The sequence below is a fragment of the Salmo salar genome, chromosome 15 (assembly GCF_965601325.2).
Source record: "Salmo salar chromosome 15, fSalSal1, whole genome shotgun sequence".
Lineage (NCBI taxonomy): Eukaryota > Metazoa > Chordata > Actinopteri > Salmoniformes > Salmonidae > Salmo > Salmo salar.
Window position 1 is genome coordinate 44,277,593 of NC_138305.1, and position 20,082 is coordinate 44,297,674.

The window sequence follows — 20,082 nt, forward strand, 5'->3', positions numbered from 1 at the left end:
TCGCGTTCCTAGGAAACTATGCAGTATTTTGTTTTTTTATGTGTTATTTCTTACATTGTTACTCCATGTAAACTTATGTTTTATTACATACAGTCGGGAGGAACTATTGGATATAAGAGCAACGTCAACTCACCAACATTACGACCAGGAATACGACTTTCCCGAAGGGGATCCTCTGTTTTAACCACCACCCAGGACAATGGATCGGATCCCAGCCGGCGACCCAAAACAATGACGCCGTAGAAGGGCAGACGGAGCGGTCTTCTGGTCAAGCTCCATAGACAGGCACATCGCGCACCCCTCCCGAGCATACTACTCGCCAATGTCCAGTCTCTTGACAACAAGGTAGACGAAATCCGTGCAAGGGTAGCCTTCCAGAGAGACATCAGAGACTATAATATTCTTTATTTCACGGAAACATGGCTTACTCGAGACACGCTATTGGAGTCGGTACAGCCAGCTGGTTTCTTCACACATCGCGCCAACAGAAACAAGCATCTTTCTGGTAAGAAGAAGGGCGGGGGTGTATGACTTATGATTAACGAGACGTGGTGTGATCATAACAACATACAGGAACTCAAGTCCTTCTGTTCACCTGACTTAGAATTTTTCACAATCAAATGCCGACCGCATTATCTACCTAGAGAATTCTCTTCAATTATAATCACAGCCGCATATATCCCCCCCAAGCAGACACATCGATGGCCCTGAACGAATTTCATTTCACTCTATGTAAACTGGAAACCTCATATCCTGAGGCTGCATTTATTGTAGCTGGGGATTTTAACAAGGCTAATCTGAAAACAAGACTCCCTAAATTCTATCAGCATATCGATTGCGCTACCAGGGCTGGCAAAACCCTAGATCATTGCTATTCTAACTTCCGCGACGCATATAAGGCCCTCCCCCACCCTCCTTTCGGAAAAGCTGACCACGACTCCATTTTGTTGCTTCCAGCCTATAGACAGAAACTAAAACGGGAAGCTCCCGTGCTCAGATCTGTTCAACACTGGTCCGACCAATCGGATTCCCCGCTTCAAGATTGCTTCGATCACGTGGACTGGGATATGTTCCGCATTGAGGCGAACAACAACATTGACGAATACGCTGAGTCGGTGAGCGGGTTTATTAGCAAGTGCATCGGCGATGTCGTACCCACAGCAACTATTAAAACATTCCCAAACCAGAAACCGTGGATTGATGGCAGCATTCGCGCAAAACTGAAAGCGCGAACCACTGCTTTTAATCAGGGCAAGGTGACCGGAAACATGACCGAATACAAACAGTGTAGCTATTCCCTCCACAAGGCAATCAAACAAGCTAAGCATCAGTATAGAGACAAAGTAGAGTCGCAATTCAACGGCTCAGATAAGAAAGGTATGTGGCAGGGTCTACAGTCAATCACGGACTATAAAAGGAAAACCAGCCCCGTCGCGGACCAGGATGTCTTGCTCCCAGACAGACTAAACAACTTCTTTGCTCGCTTTGAGGACAATACAGTGCCACTGACACGGCCAGCTACCAAAACCTGCGGGCTCATCTTCACTGCAGCCAACGTGAGCAAAACATTTAAACGTGTCAACCCTCGCAAGGCTGCAGGCCCAGACGGCATCCCCAGCCGTGTCCTCAGAGCATGCGCAGACCAGCTGGCTGGTGTGTTTACGGACATATTCAATCAGACCTTATCCCAGTCTGCTGTCCCCACATGCTTCAAGAAGGCCACCATTGTTCCTGTTAACCAAGAAAGCTAAGGTAACTGAGCTAAATGACTACTGCCCCGTAGCATTCACTTCCGTCATCATGAAGTGCTTTGAGAGACTAGTCAAGGACTATATCACCTCCACCCTACCTGACACCCTAGACCCACTCCAATTTGCTTACCGCCCAAATAGGTCCACAGACGATGCAATCGCAATCACACTGCACACTGCCCTAACCCATCTGGACAAGAGGAATACCTATGTGAGAATGCTGTTCATCCACTACAGCTCAGCATTTAACACCATAGCACCCTCCAAACTCGTCATCAAGCTCGAGACCCTGGGTCTCAACCCCGCCCTGTGCAACTGGGTCCTGGACTTCCTGACGGGCCGCCCCCAGGTGGTGAGGGTAGGTAACAACATCTCCACCCCGCTGATCCTCAACACTGGGGCCCCACAAGGGTGTGTTCTCAGCCCTCTCCTGTACTCCCTGTTCACCCACGACTGCGTGGCCATGCACGCCTCCAACTCAATCATCAAGTTTGCAGACGACACTACAGTGGTAGGCTTGATTACCAACAACAACGAGACAGCCTACAGGGAGGAGGTGAGGGCCCTCGGAGTGTGGTGTCAGGAAAATTACCTCACGCTCAACGTCAACAAATCAAAGGAAATGATTGTGGACTTCAGGAAACAGCAGAGGGAGCACCCCCCTATCCACATCAATGGGACAGTAGTGGAGAGGGTAGAAAGTTTTAAGTTCCTCGGCGTACACATCACGGACAAACTGAAATGGTCCAACCACACAGCGGCGCAGCGCAGCGGCGCCTCTTCAACCTCAGGAGGCTGAAGAAATTTGGCTTGTCACCAAAAACACACAAACTTTTACAGATGCACAATCAAGAGCATCCTGTCGGGCTATATCACCGCCTGGTACGGCAACTTCTCCGCCCATAACCGTAAGGCTCTCCAGAGGGTAGTGAGGTCTGCACAATGCATCACCGGGGGCAAACTACCTGCCCTCCAGGACACCTACACCACCCGATGTCACAGGAAGCCCAAAAAGATCATCAAGGACAACAACCACCCGAGCCACTGCCTGTTCACCCCGCTATCATCCAGAAGGCGAGGTCAGTACAGGTGCATCAAAGCGGGGACCGAGAGACTGAAAAACAGCTTCTATCTCAAGGCCATCAGACTGTTAAACAGCCATCACTAACATTGAGTGGCTGCTGCCAACATTCTGACTCAACTCCAGCCACTTTAATAATGGAAAAAATTATGTAATAAATGTATCACTAGCCACTTTAAACAATGCCACTTCATATAATGTTTACATAGCCTACATTACTCATCTCATATGTATATACTGTACTCTATACCATCTACTGCATCTTGCCATCTTGATGTAATGTATCACTAGCCACTTTAAACAATGCCACTTTTATATGTTTACATACCCTACATTACTCATCTCATATGTATATACTGTACTCTATACCATCTACTGCATCTTGCCATCTTGATGTAATGTATCACTAGCCACTTTAAACAATGCCACTTTTATATGTTTACATATCCTACATTACTCATCTCATATATATATATATATACTGTACTCTATACCATCCACTGCATCTTGCCTATGCCGTTCTATACCATCACTCCTTCATATTTTTTTTATGTACATATTATTATACTATTATAATACATATACATACATGTACATATTATTATTATACTTATTCATTCCTTTACACTTGTGTGTATAAGGTAATTGTTGTGAAATTGTTAGGTTAGATTACTCGTTGGATATTACTGCATTGTCGGAACTGGAAGCACAAGCATTTCGCTACACTCGCATTAACATCTGCTAACCATGTGTATGTGACTGTCACGATTTCCTCCGAAGTCGGTCCCTCTCCTTGTTCGGGCGACGTTCGGCGGTCGACGTCACCGGTCTTCTAGCCATCGCCGATCCACTTTTCATTTTCCATTTGTTTTGTCTTGTCTTCCCACACACCTGGTTCCAATTCCATCAATTACATGTTGTGTATTTAACCCTCTGTTCCACCCCATGTCCTTGTCCGGTATTGTTTATTGTAAGTGCACGTTATGTCTGGTGTGCGTCGGGTTTTGTACCCATTTATTGATTGTTCTGTTTTCCGGTGGGTTTTTATTATTAAACTGCGCCATTGGAAACACAGTTTTTGCTCTCCTGTGTCTGACTTCTCTGCCGCCAGTATGCACCCCTTACAGTGACAAATAAAATTTGATTTGATTTGAACATCTACACTTAAACCACTAGATGCTGTTTTCCATTGTGGCCTTAGTTTTATTACTGGTAATGGTTACAGAAGTCACAATTGTGTTTTGTATCAAAAAGTGGGTTGGGACTCTTTATATGAAGGGAAATAGCAGCATTTTCTTGTGTTTATCGACAAGGTACTCATGCAGAAACGTCCTATGTATTTATCATCATTAATTCAATTTAGACTTCCAAATGACCAAACCCGGGCCCAGGCTTTGAAAACACTGAGGCCCCTTCGGTTTCCACAGAGCTAGGTAAAGCTGCTTTTAGTTTTTGTTGCGCCATTTATGTGGAACAACTTCCAGAGCTCTCTGAAATGAGATGTTCTGGTCCCCCTTGGTCAGTTCAGACTAATGACTGGAGACCTCTATGTTGATAAATGTTTCGGGGTTCATCTGTGAAAGAGACCATAGTCTCAGTACTTCCCTTTCAAAGTAAAGTAAAAATAATAACTGTTCCTACAACCTAATTAAATGTTCTGGGAACCTTTAAAGAACTCAGAAAGGCTCTTCTGGGAATGTTCTTGTAACATCAGGTGAATGTTTTTGCACCCCAAAAAACTGGACAGTTTTTGTGTTTTGGGAACATATCTTTTGTGATATCCCCACAATGTTCACACCAGACTCTTCCCACAACCTATTGAAACATTCTGGGATACTTTAAAGAACAGATTAAATGTGTGAAAATCATTCAATGACATTTTCTCCTACTTGTCTCCAAAGTGGGATAAGAAGTTTATCAAATTTCAAACAAGCATAACTTCCCCATGTTTCCCCCAACTGCAGTGAACAATATACTGTACCATTCGGAGTCTGTAATAAATAAAAAAGAAAGCCCAAAGAAATTTGACATAAGCTGACCTTCCTGAATTCAGTTACATATGTTTTGATAGGTCCATTGCACAACATTTCCTAATGCCATAGATTCCTAACAAGGTAGTAGTAACAAGGTAATAGTAAGAAATTGTGCCCAGTGAACATTCAGTATAGTACGACTGATAGTGGAGACTGAGAGGCTGTTTCATCTTCCTAACCAAAAGCATAGAGAGAATGACAAGGCAGGAGTGCTGCCACTACAGTGCAGCAATCAGGAGTCTTCTGTCTGATTGGAGGTTGGAGGGAGACAAGGGGGATACTAGGGTGGGGGGCTCGGCTCCCCTCCTCTCTGAATTACTCCACTCTCCTCTCTCTCATGGTTCTGAGAAGCCATGTAATTACATAGCAGTGGCCTGGCACTAATTATTGCACTGTTTGTACCTGCTGGCAATTACCATGGAAATGGTTCTTCAAACAAGTGTTCCAATAACAAAATACTTTTGTCCAGTTTCTTTGTCTTCCCTTTGTTCCCCCGCTGAGGTGGGTGCTGAGGTGGGTGGTGAGGGGTTAAAGACCTTGTTGGTTGATAAGATGTTGGGCAATGACGGTTACATCACCAGCATGTGCATTCTGCATTCCCTGTCTGTCCTGAGAATTGTGGTGTCCGTCCAGACATGCTGTCCTTTGAGACATGGTGTTCAGTTGCCACTTAGCTGAGAGACAGTTGATTGGTCGTCCAGTCCTCAGGGAGAACGTTATGTAAGGGTAATTGTGTGAAAGTAATTGTGACGTCTGTAGCTCGCAGAGGGTTTTCAGTCGGAGTCAAAGGAAGCAAATGTGTGTACTTGTTAGGCTTTAAGGCCTTGATGACTTGCAGAGAGCGTTAGCTAAAGATGAGGAGATCCCAGGTGTGCCTGAAGCATTTGTAGCTTTCCCCAAAATGAATTACAATAGGTTAACTGGGTTATTGAATCTAGCCTAAACTAACATGCCTTTTGTCAATTTGGCTATTACAGCTAATGATAATGTAAAATATCTCTAGAAATAAGATAACTCCTGTGTACAAATATACTACCTCTTGTAACATTTTCACACTCACACTACATAATGTTGTCCCATGCCTCATAATCTTAATGTTAGTTCTTGCTGTCATTTCAGAGAAAAGGAATATGTCACAAAAAATGCTTTATCTGCCTCGCACTACCAGTGCACCCCAGGCCTCCTGTGGTTCTGTGCCATGTAGCTGGGAGCCCATTGAGTCTCTTCCCACTGTTGAGGGCTCTCCCCTCTGAGCTGGTCTCTGTCTCCTCCAGTCCTCTTAACTACTGCTGTTACTCCCACACTGCTACACTAATGAGGAAGTTCCATCAGACAGGTTGCAAACTGGGACATAATCTACATCCCGATTGTAGTGCTTCCTGGATGAGATTGGATCAAAACGTAATAGCTCTGTGTGATCTAGTGCGATTACCTAGGAGGGGAATGAGGAGATAATGGAGTACAGCTCGGAGAATTGAGCACTAGACAGCTCCAAACCAGTACAGCCTGCCCACATAGAATTCCAGACTATCATTATCAGCCTAATGAAGTGCTGATTTTTTTTTTAATCTCACCTTCATGGACTCCTTTTAAAAATGTTGACTTATTTCAAATCGCAACTAAGAACTGGCAAGCAACCTGTGCTATCTGAAAAGTTAAATGAAGGATGTTCCGTCCAGCTTAACACTTAGGGAAAATAATATCTTTGTGTTTTTATGTTGTTTTTTTCACCACCTGCATGCAAGGATGTTAGTATAGTATATGAAAAAAAATTGTTGCATATAACATTGCCTAATTGTTAATTACTTGGGAAAACATCAGAGGAGACAGGAATAGGTTGTACCTGTGCTCCTACACTCGGTATTTATTCATATGTAATGTATACATAATTCAAGCTTGAGAACAATAAAGTGCTTGTACAAATGTTGTTTTTGAATGAGATGATTTGCACGTGTACATCTTTTGCCATGGTGTATCTACGAACTGAATGTATGTGTGTATTGGTCCCATCATTAGTCATAACTAATGCACATAGACAGGAACTATTTCATTACTATGCAGTAAAAGATTAAACAAGCTCTGAAATTGTTTACCCAGAAATGTATTCAATGTTTTGTTCCCCAACAGTTTGATAAGATTAGGCAGTATTTCAATTGGCAAGGCACCATTATGCATTTAATCGCTTTATTTTATTTCAGCATGTCACGGAGTACAGGACAGTAGAGCTCTGGGAACAAAATTATTAGCATAACAGAAAAGGACCCAAACTAAATAATATCCTGGGTGGCATGAATTATAAGAGTCACAGGAATTATAAGTGTCACATCATAAAATAGAAATTAGCTTCAGCTACCCTGAGGGAGAGCTAATTTGGCTGTTGGCTACACTGCCAAAATCAGTTTGACCCCACAGCTAAATATCCATCCATGTCCTTTCATTGAGAAAATGGCACACAGCATTGGTTGTTAGGCAAATGTTATTGAATGTGAATGAGTTGAGTGATCAATAATATCAATTAAATCCCTCATACTATGTTTTAAGTAAAAAGTCAGAGCTAAGATAATACATGCACAACAATGAAAAAAATAATAACATTACCAGGATACATTGTGTTTCTCTCATATATTCTAAAGGCTTGCTGTCCTTGATTAACAGTGTGTTCATTAGAGACTGTGAAATCAGACTGACTGAGCACTAACGGAGCAGTCTGCAGGCCCAGCCTGGCCCTCTGTCCATTTCCAGCCAGCTGGCAGACCACAGCCATGGTCATTGGGAAGTCACCCATGCAGTCTGCTGCTTTATCAACCATCAGTCTCTCAGACAGTCAGACCTGCAATACTGGCATACGGCCAAGAACATCTCACAGTACAACGCCACGATGGGGTCTTTTTTGGGGAAATTTTGCTCTGGATGTGTGTTTATAGCTTGCAGAGGGACAGACACTACACAGAGCTGTGGCAATGTTATGAACATGATAACCCTGAGGATCTCCGGGGATAGAAGATGCCATAGACAGAATGGAGCAATTTAGGAGGTAGAAAAACACAGTAAGGGCTACACTGTCAACAAGTGATTAGAAACTTATGTATATAGACAATGAAATGACAGAATGACAAGTACTTTTTAAGAGTCATCGGGAGCAAAGTTGCTTTCATCTCTGTCAGAAACCTCTCTGTCTCTCTTCAATACCGCGATTCCTGTTTATTTCCATATTGAATAATAGACAGCAGCTTTTCGGTTTGCCGGTTCATGTAATGAAGTGTCATTAGTTTATCCCATCTGCCAGATGATTTTTGCCATCCAAGTGTGAAAAACCAAAATAGCAGGTACAAATTACTTCCTGATGCTTTAGGCTACATTTGTCTCATTTTCAATGATCTGGAAGTATTTGTTTCTCCTCACTATGCCTCTGGGCCCAGGGAAAGCAGCAAGCACATTTTATAATCTTGTTGGCATGTCTACAGCAATCTAAATCCAGCAGTTAGTTCCCCCTTGCTCGACAGTTGGTCTCTCCATTCTGCCAGCCAGTGCTTTAATTAATTCATTCACTGCTTCTTTTCAAAGAGTTGAGATAATAACTTGTGAAGAGTTACTTAATGCATATGTAATGATGGAGTTGAGTCAATGTTCTATCATCTGGATCTTATATAAAGACTGGCCTCAAGGCCGACTTAATCATCTTGAGTTGGTAAGAAGTAGTGGTAGGCGATGTTTTTCCTTCTTGACTTGTCTCCAGTTTATATATTTTACAGCATAATAACTTCAAATTATTTACCCAAATAGTTATTAGCTAAGTGAATACCAGTTTTAATAGCTTACCAAAAATAAGATGCTTCCCATTCTATTATCATAATTAGGAATGTCAAAAACAGTTGTTTTCCTAATCCATTTGATGCTCGTTGAAACATTTTCACACAAGTTCACCCATTGCCTTTCAGTGAACTTCACTTATTTCTTTTGACTTGGCAGCTCTTGTAAATGCGACCTCAGGACTTCAAGGTCTAGATGTACCAGGACAAATGGTGGTAAAGCATTCATGCATGTAATGTACCTTTTATGTATTGCCCAAACTATTCTGACCCTGTCTCGGGAGGTCCTGGGGAATTTGCCTTAGTGCTCAATCACACTTCCGTTCAGCTTTCTAACACATGGCCCTCTTTAGACTGTTAGAACGTGTGTCTACTCGTCTTGAATGGGTTTTATAAAGGAAAGTGTGTCAGAACACAAGTCACAAGCTGATGTGATGAGGATAGGGAGAGCCAATGCCTTCTAGTTGTATAGAAGGAGTTAGAGTATAGGGGGAGGAGGCCTTAACGCGTCCACATGCTTCCCAGCCGAAACAGTTGGGAGAGTTTGTGTATATATTATGATGACATTTTGTGAATTGTTTTTTCGTTTTGGACTTCAGTAGGGCTGTTCGGGCACACAACATTTTTTCTTGAGGCAAGCCGAAGTCGATAGCCGAAGTCTTCGCCCCTTAGTCAACAGTAGGGATTCTTCAATAAAGTCTTTGTTGTCATTCAATGAGAGATGGCTCGTTTTCATGCAAATCTTTTAATTGAGAAATACTGCACCAAAAATGTGAGTTAGATGTAAAATTGAGTGACTAAAACTGTCAAAATTAACCACAGATTTCTTGAGTTATCTTAGATTCATTTGGACTATTTTGAGGAAGCGTATACGGGCTACGGCGTCTCAAAATGTAGAAATTGTACTAATGCCGCTTTTTTCTTGTTTTTCAAGCAAAGGTCTTTTAAGGGAGTATGCTAGCACACTCGTACGGTTTGCCTAGGCGAGTTCGGCTAGGCACCAGCCAAACTGAAGCATGCTGACGCCTTTAGGACTGTATATGAGGGTGGCAATAAGAGATTGATTACCATGCTAACATACCGTATACAACACTACAAGAAGTGAACAGCCAGCACTAAAAGGAGATTTATGGTCCTTGACTTTATATGAAGTTGAAGATGTTTATTGTATATTGTTCATGACATCTGTATGGTTTGATAAATTGCATTTTTTAAAGCAACTTTTTAAAATGTAAGTAACAAACAAAAAACATTGGGGCATTGGAAAGGCATCAAATAGGTTTCAATATTCCAATGAAAAATATTATGACAAGATCAATGTTCCCAACTAGAGCAGAACATTGAACACCAAGATGTCAAAACATTTTAACATTGTAATTGATTTGTCACTGAGGTGGAAAGATCCAACATTGACCAATTTACTTTAGCCATTTATTAATAAGATATATACCCACCCACGCTCTGTTGTTCAGTGAGCTCATGCATCCCTATAGCTTTCAGAGTCATGACAGGACTGTGTAGTCTGGTCCTCTGGTCCCTTGTTTCCCAGGGAAATATCCTTGCATGTATGCTGCCTGCTGCCTTGTAACTGGTGCTGGTGTTCTGCTGCTTCCTGTAGCTTAACCATGCCACCGCTCCCTCCCTCCCTCCCTCCCTCCCTCCCTCCCTCCCTCCCTCCCTCCCTCCCTCCCTCCCTCCCTCCCTCCCTCCCTCCCTCCCTCCCTCCCTCCCTCCCTCCCTCCCTCCGCCTGCCTCCCCCTCCCTCCTCCCTCCCCCTCCAGGCCTGGGATTAGAATTGGAATAACAAATGACTCCTGAGGAATGTGTTTTTGTTGCAGATGTGGCCACAACATGGTCAGGTGATCTCCTGCCGATGTTCCCTGGGGGCCCAGTGCGCCTTCTTCTCTTTCGCAGAAATTTACTGGAGCAATAAATCTAGTGCACTCATGGAGAAAAATTAAAGTGGAGACTCGCACAAGGAGCGAGAGAGAGGAGAAGAAGAAATTAAGGTGGAAGGGAGGGGAGAGAGGTGGGGATATGGGGGCAATCTGAAGAAGGGAAAAATACGAATTTTACAACTGTACCCTCTCTGGAGGTTATTTCAGCGTTGACAACTTAAGAACAAAGCAGAGGCCAACCTAGAGAGTCTGGGGTTTATGGCTGTGAGTTCACCCACTCACTGAGCCGGTTATGTTCTAGTGTAATGTAGAACAATTCACCTGGAGAATACTGGGCTCAGGATGCATATCAATATATATTGTTCACCCTCATGGACCAGGAACACTGTTTCCCGTACATATCAAGGCATAATAGTAAGGTTGAGTGGATTTCCTCTGAGGTTGATAAGGTGTTTGTTAAACACAATCTTATTTAAATCAGATTAGGAACGCACCTCACAACTGAGCTCTCTGTTGGCTATCTCTCCCATCTCACCGGGGGGAAATCTCTGTCCCTTTGTGTATGCCACATTTCCTATTGTACCGTTGGGAGTTTCCCCTAGAGGAGCGTTTCAGTAATAAATGTTGAGCTAGCAGACGGTGCCATGCTTTCCCCCAAGGCCCAAACATTCCTCAGATTGCTCCCATTACTCTGTGCTCTGTGTCTCTCAATGGGGAGGCAAGATGCCTGATGAAATATTAAGATGGCGGCGGAAATGAGACTCTCCTCATTACAGAGGGGAATATTCGCTATGTTTATGCTTGTGAAGAATAATGGGAGCATTGCAAGTCATAAGTCAACCATTTAACTTCTGGTTGCTTACTTCTTTTTCATGACAAAGCAGTTGAAATTGATATAGCAATAGCACTTAAGACAATAAAGACAAGTTAAGATAATAATGACACGAAGCACAGTAGGATTATACATACTGCCAAATGAATTGCAACACATGCAATTAATTCTTTGACTTTATGACGTTACACTTTAATACTCTATTTTATCCTAAATGATATACACTCAGAGCTTTTCCTTTGTATCTGTGTTAATTGGACACACTTGAACAGTAAACACCTCCTGGGGCACCTCTCTGGTTTCTCCACGTGTCAGTCGCCATTAGATCCATATTCAAAGGCATCCTTAAGAACCATAAATGGGCTGCCGAAGCTCATGCTATCCTTAACAGAGTACAAATGGTCTGCAGACGGAAATTGACTGGACAGCTCTCAACTTAAAACCACCAGATCTGAATTAGATTGTGGTGTTAGGTCTTGCATAACAGCCCAATAGCAAATTACAGCCTAATGGAATTTCTTATAGAAATCTATTAACCTTGGGTTTACCCATATATTTTCATGCAGTTTTGTTCACTAATAGCTCTGTATTGTGTGAGCGAATTGTGATTTCACTTCTCTCTCTCTGAAGTGTTTAACACCAGACGCATGCCATTTCAGTGTTACAGAGGTCCAAGTGAACCATGTTCTACTCTATTTGGATTCAAATACAGTACATAGAGCATGCATAATTACATATACCAGACAGTGATGTACTGGCCAAAAAAATAGGTGGGCAAACGCTGTTTGCGGTGAGTAAAGTAAGGCTTCCTATTCCTCCAATGCATTTTTGTGCAAAAGGTGGGTAAATGCTCTGGCAAAATCTAAATTAAGTGTTTATCCTCCAGTACACCACTGATACCAGTCTAGTGCACATTGTAAGTTTAAAGGGATTTGTGAAAAAACGCCCTCAAGTTGTTATATTGTTAGCGTTGTTTCCTTGATTGTGTCTTTGACTCCACTCCTGGGTCTGGTTTGAAAAGCCCATGTTTACCCCATCATCTCCATCTGTACAATGAGCTGGTTGTCTCAGCCTTGGACCATTATGTCAACCTAATGCGATTCCTCAAGTTTATGTGTGCAGTCAGCAGCGTTGGGTTAGGCAACAAGTAAACAGCAGGGAGGATATTGAGGGATTAAATCAGTTCAAAGGCAAGGCTACTACACGGAAAGTACACCTAATCCCATTTCCCCAAAACAAACCACAGGTTGTCACTTTGTATACAGTCAGAAGTAGTGACCAATGCTTTTTTTTAAATTATTATACCGGTAATAGTGTGTTTTGTTTAAACCTTCCTTTGATCTTCAAGTATCTGTGAAGACAATGGACAGGTATCTACAGTGCCTTCAGAAAGTATTTATACCCCTTGACTTATTCCACATTTTGTTGTGTTAGAGCTTGAATCCAAAATGGATGATATAGATTTGTTTGCAAATTTATTGAAAATTAAATACATAAATATCAAATTTACATACACTGTAAGTATTCACACGCCTGTGTCAATACATATTAGAATCACCTTTGTCAGCAATAGTTTTGCACACCTGGATTGTACAATATATGCACTTAAAAAAATTATTCAAGTTTTTCTCCCCAATTTCGTGATTACGATCTTGTCTCATTGCTGCAACTCCCCAACAAGCTCGGGAAAGGCGAAGGTCGAGTTATGCGTCTTCCGAAACATGACCCGCCAAACCACACTTCTTAACACCTGCTCACTGAACCCGGAAGCCAGCCGCACCAATGTGTTGAACACCGTTCAACTGACGACCGAAGTCAGCCTGCATGTGCCCGGCCCACCAGAAGGAGTTGCTAGAGCGCAATGAGCCAAGTAAAGCCCCCCTGGCCAAACCCTCCCCTAACCCGGACAACGCTGTGCCAATTGTGTGCCGCCCTATGGGACTCCCGTTCACAACACAGGCTTGAACCCCAGGCTGTAGTGACACCACAGACCGCTGCGCCACTCGGGAGGCCTAGACAGTCATTTTTAAGTCTTGTAACTCGGCCACTCAGGAACATTCAATGTCGTCTTGGTAAGCAATTCCAGTGTATATTTGGCCTTGGGTTTTAGGTTATTGTCCTGCAGAAAGGTGAATTTGTCTCCCAATGTCTGTTGGAAAGCAGACTGAACCAGGTTTTCCTCTAGTCTTTTGCCTGTGCTTAGCTATATTGCATTTATTTTTATTCTAAAATACTCCCTAGTCCTTGCCGATGACAAGCATACCCATAACATGATGCAGTCACCACCATGCTTGAAAATATGAAGAGTGGTAATCAGTGATGTGTTGTGCTGGATTTGACACAAACATAATGCTTTGTATTCAGGACATAAAGTTAATTTCTTTGACACATTTTTTGAAGTTTTACTTTAGTGCTGTCACGTCCTGACCAGTATAGGAGTTATTTGTTATTGTAGTTTGGTCAGGACGTGTCAGGGGGTGTTTGTTTATGTGGTTCAGGGTGTGTTTTGTGTATGTGTTTAGGTAGAGGGGTATTTGATTTATTAGTCCGGGGTTTGTTTGTCATTGTTCTATGTTAGTATATTTCTATGTTCTATCTAGTCTTTTGTATTTCTATGTTTAGTTAATTGGAGTTGGACCTTCAATTGGAGGCAGCTGGTTATTGTTGCCTCTGATTGAGGGTCCTATAATTAGGAGTTTGTTTTTCATGGGATTTTGTGGGAGATTGTTCTTGTTTAGCTGTTTGCCTGACAAGACTGTCAAGTTCGTTTTGTTTTGTATACGTTTGTGTTTTCCTTCTTCACCTAATAAAAAGAAGATGAGTATATATTTTCCCGCTGCGTCTTGGTCTCTACCCTACGACAACCGTGACAAGTGCCTTATTGCAAACAGTATGCAAAAAGATGCATGTTTTGGAATATTTTTTATTCTGTACAGGCTTCCTTCTTTCCACTCTGTCATTTAGGTTAGTATTGTGGAGTAACTACAATGTTGTTGATCCATCCTCAGTTTTCTTCTATCACAGCCATTAAACTCTGTAATGGTTTTAAAGTTATCATTGGCCTCATGGTGAAATCCATGAGTGGTTTTCTTCCTCTCTAGCGACTGAGTTAGGAAGGACACCTGTATCTTTGTAGTGACTGGGTGTATTGATACACCATCCAAAGTGTAATTAATAACTTCAACATGCTCAAAGGGATATTCAATGTCTACTTTTTTTTCTTCTTTTTTTAACAATAGGTACCTTTCTTTGCGAGGCATTGAAAACCTACCTGGTCTCTGTGGTTGAATCAGTGTTTGAAATTCACTGCTCGGCTGAGGAACCTTACAGATAATTGTATATCAATAATCATGTTAACCACTATTATTGCACACAGAGTCCATGCAACTTATTATGTGACTTGTTAAGCACATTTTTTTTCCTGAACTTATTTAGGCTTGCAATAATAAAGGGTTTGAATAATTATTGACATTTCAGCTTTTCATTTTGAATTCATTTGAAAAAGATTCTGAAAACATAATTCCACTTTGACATTTTGAGGTATTATGTGTAGGCTAGTGACACCACATCTCAATTTAATTCTTTTTAAATTCTGGCTGTAACACAACAAAATGTGGAAAAGGTCAAAGGGTGTGAATACTTTCTGAAGGCACTGTACTTCATGATGCCCAGTTCATTTTGATCTTAATGTTAATTAACAAAGATGAGAAAAGAGCAACCATGCACAAATGTTTCCTCCATCTCTAGCAGTTCTACACACATCAATTTACAGATCCTTGATCTATTTCATGTTGTTCTTCATCACTCATATTACATGCATTTTAATAGTTTAGAATACAAATATTAACGTCATGCTTATGAAATATCTTTATGATATTCAGCTGCACCTAAATAACCAAATGATATGCAGAAGCTTACTCAACGTTAACCAATCATCATCTAGAGGGCATTGCCCCAACATGCCTGACTTCCACACCACTGTATCCATCACGCTGTGTTGAGTTAACTCCAGCAAAGGCCGCGATTGTTCATGTGAAAATCCACTCAAAAACGATCTTTCAGTATTTTTTTTATTAGTCCAACGTTGTCCCAAATTGTTTTGCATGTCAGCGGTCAAGTTTTCAAGATATTGGACTTTCAAGAAGCAGAGTCACTGGCTACATCATGATGATGCAAAATGAATCATATGCTGACATGCAAAACATTTTGGGACTGTAATAACAGTGGACTAATGAGAAGAAAATACACCAAAAGACAGTTTTTGTGTCAATTTTCCCTTTAATAAAAGCCAATATAAACATGCAGTCGGTAGTCAGGAGTACTTCATCAATCAATTCCTCACTGTAACTGAGTATTTCCAGGCTCCCTCAGCTGCCTCTGTGGAGAGACAAGTAAATTGTGCTGTGCTTGACAATGCTCATGAAATGGTTAGCTGGATTTCCAATCGATCACCAAGATTACCCAGCCGTTACACTGTCACCAGAAGAACAGAACAGGCTGTTTTTCACAGCTCCTGGGTACTATGCTTTAGTTTCAACATATTCCCATCATATCATGTAAAAATAACATAAAACAAATATGGATGTGTTTTAATTGCTTTTATTGATCAAAATGTGAAATGCATTGTTTGTTTGTGTGAGTGCATGTGTGCATGTGGGTGTGTGTGCATGCTTCCTCCATCTCTAGCAGTCAGACCATCAGACATAGATTTTTTGATTACGAATGAAGCCACATGATCTGCTGAGTGTACAGGGTTGTGGTCATGATCAGTAGACATGGATAATTATGACTGTGACTATACATGTACTGTTAGTCTAAGACACGTTATTTAGAGACAGTGACCTCAGTGTTCCTCAGGCAATCAGCTGACACTTTGATGACGCTTCATGTTTGGTGCGTCATTCAGAAACGCTTGTCCCACATTCTTCATATTTGTCATAAACTGACTCAATTACACATAAGACTAAAGTGAATCTTCGAGAGAACTCTCAGACATGTTCCTATTGTATTGCAGCTTTCACATATTCTCATTGGCCTTTAAAATGATCAATTTCCAGTTTTATCTTCTTGTCTTTGTTTCTAATCTGGTACAATTTGGCTGATTTGCTTTGTGTGTTTGTGAATAGTCTCATCAGTAAACAGTTGTTGTGTATAGCCGCTTGGCTCCGATGAGAGTGGCTCTTCGTTATATCCCACAGCTTGTTGTTTGTGTCATTTGCATTCCACTGCTTCCCTCCTCCAGGAGAAATAACCTGGCTTGGCTGTGAATGGGAAAACAATGTGAGGCTTGCACATCACTGTCAGTATCACCTATATGATGGAGGGTTTTATGACAAAACCAGTGAGAGTCGTTCAAAGTCTAACAGGGCATAGGGAAATCCATAAGCACCACAGTGGAATCACTGACATACTCCCAAGTTTTATGAGTCTGTGCACGTCCTACTTTTTCATTATCAAGCACGCTGCGTTTAGAGCTTGATTTGAACATTCCCCACCAGCAACAGTCTTTCCCCCTGAGTCCAGAATAGTATGAGTCTCTCCCCCACTGGAATTTGAATACCTGATGTAATAATACCCTTACTGGGTTTTATAATGGTCCGATTTCCTCCGAGAGTCTCATATAAATAACTATTTTGTCAAGTGGCTTAACACGTTCATGCTTCTGTATGGTGTTATACAAGCAGACTAAATAATCAAATAGTCTTCGAGCTTCCCTAGCTGTGGCATAAAGTGTAGCCTTGAGGTCAACTTTCTTGCAGATACATGTGGACTGGACACGTAACCAGAAATGCATGTGTTGGACAGTGCATGTTATCACCAATATTGGTCTATCTGGCGCCACAGAAGTCAGAGGGTATATTTGGCACCTTACTACCATAAATGACATTGGCTATCTCCATGGGATCAGACCAGCGAAATAGAATATCATGTCCCAATTATGTCATGACATATACTTACAGTCCACAGTATGTAATCGATTTCTGACCTCATCAAGACAGCTACTAACGTGCTCTCATACATATATTTTGTGCGTGCTAGTAACTATGAGAGAAGTTAAATATAGATAAACTTGGCAAGCATTGCAATATGCCAATTAGATGTGCAACAAAGTGGGTTTGACTGTTGAAAACAATACAAATATGCATCAGAATATGTAAGTGATTCCAGAGTCAATCATGCAATCAACTATTAAACAGTTATTTCAGAGCTGATTTTCTTTATAAAAATGCAATATGTTTAAAACATATTTAAAACTACTATGGATAAGCTTGAGAGAGCTCAATCCACTGGTTTTCCAATGACTTCCTCAAACACCATACCACCATCTGTTTAATTTAATGAGTACTGAATGAAATGCCTATAATGCTTGATATAAGTGCATTTATTCTCTTACATCATCAACAATGGCCCCAACAGGCCCATTGAGAAAGGATCCGATTTGGACCACGTTTCACAGATGTTGATTGTATGTTCACAGCGAAAACTAATCAATTGAGGTGTGTAGTTTTCCTGCTCATTATGAGAGTGAAGCATTAGTCCTCCCCCATCACAGTAAGTTCCATTAGAGTGGAGAAGTAAACATAATTGCTGGGTTTGTTTCAAGCCTTTACCCCTTTACTAGACACTAATAATCACCAGTGCCTAGGTATTAATACTACTTAACAGCTCTAGACATCTGAGTCATTTAGCAGAGACTCATATCCAGAGGAACATACATTTTCATACTTTTTTTCATACTAGTCCACGATGGGAATACAACACTCAACCCTGGCGTTGTAAGCACCATGCTCTACCAATTGAGCCACACAGGATATTCCTGGGTCATGCAGGCTTTTTATCCAGCCCACTGTAACACACCTGATTAAGCTTATCAAGGTCTTAATGAGCAGCTGATTAGTAAAACCAGGTGTGTTAGATAGAGCAGGGCTTGAGCAAAATCCTGCATACCCAGTAGCTCTTCAGGAGTTTCTTCAGGAGACTCCTTAGGAGGCTCTTCAGGAGACTCTTCAGGAGACTCTTCAGGAGACTCTTCAGGAGACTCCTCAGGAGACTCTCCAGGAGACCATTTATCGACAGTCAAAAGTTTACATACACCTTAGCCAAATACATTTAAACTCATTTAAACTACATTTAAATACATTTAAACTGACCTACTTCATTTTAAGAATGTGAAATGTCAGAATAATAGTAGAGAGAATTTAATTCTTTCATCACATTCCCAGTGGGTTAGAAGATTAAATACACTCAATTACTATTTGGTAGCATTACCTTTAAATTGTTTAACTTGGGTCAAAAGCTTCCCACAATACGTTGGGTGAATTTTGGCCCATTCCTCCTGACAGAGCTGGTGTAACTGAGTCAAGTGTGTATGCCTCCTTGCTCACACACGCTTTTTCAGTTCTGCCCACACATTTTCTATAGGATTGAGGTCAGGGCTTTGTGATGGCCACTCCAATACCTTGACTTTGTTGTCCTTAAGCCATTTTGCCACAACTTTGGAAGTATGCTTGGGGTCATTGTCCATTTGGAAGACCCATTTGTGACCACGCTTTAACTTCCTATATTTTAGCGTTTTAGTGTTTCAGTGAATTGTTAGTGAGGGAGGCCCTGCTCTATTGCTTCCCCAGTTGTTTAGTTAATTTTCATGCCAATCTCCTTTGCATTAGCGTAGCCTCTCCTGTAGCCTATCAACTATGTGTCGGTCTATCCCTGTTCTCTCCTCTCTGCACAGGCCATACAAACGCTTCACATCGCGTGGCCGCTGCCACTCTAACCTGGTGGTCCCAACGTGCACGACCCACGTGGAGTTCCAGGTCTCCGGCAGCCTCTGGAACTGCCGGTCTGCGGCCAACAAGGCAGAGTTCATCTCAGCCTATGCTACCCTCCAGTCCCTCGACTTCTTGGCGCTGACGGAAACATGGATTACCACAGAAAACACTGCTACTCCTACTGCTCTCTCCTCGTCTGACCACGCCTTCTCGCATACCCCGAGAGCATCTGGTCAGCGGGGTGGTGGCACTGGAATCCTCATCTCTCCCAAGTGGACATTCTCTCTTTCTCCCCTGACCCATCTGTCTATCTCCTCCTTTGAATTCCATGCTGTCACAATCACTAGCCCATTCAAGCTTAACATCCTTACCATTTATCGCCTTCCAGGTTCCCTTGGAGAGTTCATCAATGAGCTTTACGCCTTGATAAGTTCCTTTCCTGAGGATGGCTCACCCCTCACAGTTCTGGGTGACTTTAACCTCCCTACGTCTACCTTTGACTAATTTCTCTCTGCCTCCTTCTTTCCACTCCTCTCCTCTTTTGACCTAACCCTCTCACCGTCCCCCCCTACTCACAAGGCAGGCAATACGCTTGATCTCATCTTCACTAGATGCTGTTCTTCTACTAATCTCACTGCAACTCCCCTCCAAGTCTCCAATCACTACCTTGTATCCTTTTCCCTCTCGCTCTCCTAAAATACTACTCACTCTGCCCCTACGCAGATGGTATTGCGCCGTCGCAACCTTCGCTCTCTCTCTCCTGCTACTCTCTCCTCTTCCATCCTATCATCTCTTCCCTCTGCTCAATCCTTCTCCAACTAATCTCCTGATTCTGCCTCCTCAACTCTCCTCTCCTCCCTTTCTGCATCCTTTGACTCTCTATGTCCCCTATCCTCCCGACTGGCTCGG